Source organism: Formica exsecta, unplaced genomic scaffold (genome assembly GCF_003651465.1).
Source record: "Formica exsecta isolate Colony F162 unplaced genomic scaffold, ASM365146v1 scaffold812, whole genome shotgun sequence".
In the NCBI taxonomy this organism is placed as follows: domain Eukaryota; kingdom Metazoa; phylum Arthropoda; class Insecta; order Hymenoptera; family Formicidae; genus Formica; species Formica exsecta.
This window is the reverse complement of record NW_021853584.1, coordinates 269503-272811: the sequence shown is the minus strand read 5'-3', so window position 1 is coordinate 272811 and position 3309 is coordinate 269503.

Below are 3309 nucleotides of genomic sequence, written 5' to 3'. Positions count from 1 at the left end.
TAATATTTTATTATGTATATATTTATTTATTTAAAAATATATATTACTTCAAATTTTAATCAATAATAATTGTACAGATAATAATGTAATTTAATATTGTCTGAGAAAGGAAAAAAGCCATACATTCCTTTCAAAAAAATATATTTAACGGAGAATTATTTTTAGTGCTGAGAAGAATGAAGCAGAGAAGACGAAATATGTATGATACGTGATACTGTTACGATGCTACGAAGAAAGGATTATAAGCCGCAGCTGCAGGCCAATGTTTATGCGACTGCTGAGTGCAGCGATCCGAGAAGCAGAGTTCATCTTGAACATTCTTAAAATGTAAACCGAGTTGCTAGTCGAGTTACACATACAGAGTATGCAGAACTGTGCTTCGCTCTGTCTCTATTGTTAGTCTATTCGTAGAAATAAATATTCCGAGAATATTTTCGACATGTGATGTTTATAGTAACATTGCAGCATTAGCTGCAGAATCGATGAGAATAAAAAAATATTTTCGCTAATAAGATTAAAGATGCCATAACGGCGTATAAATTTTTTTTTTTTTAAGGTTAAACGTTATTAAATTTTCTTTTAAATAATAATATCAATCCTATTTTATATTTTTTGTATTTGCATATATTATTTAATTCAACAAAGTTCAGTTTAAATAAAAAAATTATAAGAAATCCGTTTTCTCGCTCCTGACTCGTAGAGATTCAAAAACAGATTGAAGCTCGCCTGGGATCTTTCTTTCGACGAGATGACAAAATCGGGACGCGTGAAAGGACTTCCGGTCGCATTCAAGTACCGGTGCGGGTTAAGGGAGGCCGATGGAGGGACGCAAGAAAGAGAGAATTAACGCGTGAATGGCGTCGCTCACGGGAACGATCTTTTAAGGTCGCGCATACACATACACACACACACACACACACACACACACACATACACATTGCGTAAAGGTCTAAGAACGCGCGTGTATTGTGCGCCCCGATTATGAATGCGGATTAACTTCATTCGCGGACGTCCCATTCATCGCGTCGCGAGAGCGGCGAAACAATGACGGGCCACCGGCGCTTCGTGCATCTTCGTTTCACCTCCCGTCGACGTCTTTCAGAGCTTCCCGTCTGATTTATATCGAAAATTCAGTTCGCTTTCGAATAGGGCAGGCTAACCGCGCGCATGCTGCCCGTAAATTCACGTCCCACAAATGCCGGTATAAACCGGTACTCATGCGCCGCAAATTGGAGTACATCGCGGGTTGGCGTGACGTAAAACGGCAGGCGCTCGTATTCGTGAGAGGTGACGGAGGAACGCATCTTTAACGACCGCTTTCTGTTCACATTCAGGGCGATGCGATATTTTCGCTGTGGTTTTTGTAACACTTTTTTCTGTTAGAAATGATATTTGAGAATAGCGATATTTTTCTGGCGATATTGTTATTAAAATTTATTAGATTTTCGAAAATAATAGCATATAATGGAGCATTCAATAAAGGAGATCATCAACAAGCATCCATTCGTATTTTCAGAATGTAGAAAACACAAATGGATGCTTGTTGATGATTTTTAGCACGAACATATGTATGTATTTGCCATGAAAAGAGGAGGTGACAGCTCGCATCGTCGCCTCTTTTCACTTTATGAGAGAAAAGAAGAAAAATAAGATAAGTATGCAGAATTCGGCGCAAAGAGAAATATTTCGTGCCTCGTGTTGATAAACTGTGAATATGCAAGATCAGCTGCGAACAAGGTGATTGCAAATTGCTCGGGGATAATTCTTTTAAAATATCTGCATATTAATTTTTCAAAAATTGCTACATGCTACTAAAGAATTTTGCTAAGAATTATAATAATTATAGATATTATAATCCGATAATTTTTTTTAAGAACGTTGGAAAGAAATGGATAAATGGAAAGTTAATATAGTTCTTATTTTTTATCCTATATACACACACATTCTAGAATTTAAAGATATCAATGACTTTTGACTCGACTCTTGTGTAACTTTCACGAATGAATCTTTAAATACAGTTGCAAAGTTCATGATAGATTCGCAAAGAATTTCACTCTTAAAGTTTTTCCCTCTCAGTGACTCTCTGGAAAAGCGGACTCGCGATCAACGAACGATGACGTCGGTATGGCTTTGATCCTGTCGTCTTTGATCCGTGCCGCATATTGGTTTCGTTTCGCCGTGTCGTTGTCGTCGACTTATAAGAAAAGTGAGGGGACAGAGGATAATTATTATCGTTATAATGGGCAGGATAATGACATACGTCGCCTCTGTGCATTCCCTTCAAGGATATCAAGTTTTCATTGCGTTGCGTGTTTTCTCCAAGTGAGTAATTGACGGTTTATGTAAGTCCAATCTCGTTGTAAAATACATATGTGGTTCCCTTTTTTCATGTGCGAATAATCGTTTGTGAAATATAGTCAATTGCAATCTGGAATTGTCTGGAATTTCTTGATGATTTCCCGTGTTGGCATAAGTGGAGAGCTGGGTTTGGCTCACTGGGCAATATTTAACAAATAATACGTAGATGCTAAAGAGAAATGTCGGTAATCTTGAGAAATCTCCGATAATGGCTGATTATCAAATGTCAATGAATTCTGTGTAGTTGAACTAAGAAAATATCAAAAATATAATTTTATCTTTTTCGAGAAATAGTAAATAAACAAGTTAAATAAAGTTGTATATATATGTTTTTGTATGTATATGTTTTTACAAATTATCGCTAACAGATAAATTTTAATATTTTATTATTTTTATATATTTTATGTGTGTAAATAATTTATTATTATTGAGACTGAACTTTGTAGCATACTTAATAGTTTAATTTTTTTCCATTTCTGAATATGCATGAATAAATAATAATCTGCTGGTATGAAATATATAATACAAATGCAAACGTTTTTATTTAATTATTAACAAATTTGCAATATATCTATGTATAAAACACAATAATAAAATTCTTATCGAATTTATGTACTAACTTTTAAATATTGAAAATAAGTTGACATAAATATATCTTGCGAACAATAGATAACAGCTTGATTCCGACTGTCGGTGTAAGGTCTGGCTTTTATAAAGTAACGAAAGTTCGATGTGTATCGATTGATGCGTAACTTGGAGTTGCAAGATTGCTTTGGTAGGTACCGCTATCATGCAGTAAGCATTCAGTCCTTAACATGCCATGTTACTGATTGTTAGTAAATGTGGTATTTACGATAATTTATATATATATATATATATGTATTGTCAATATTATATTTTAATAAATTGTATATCATATATATATAATTAAATATTATTTAGTTAATAAAA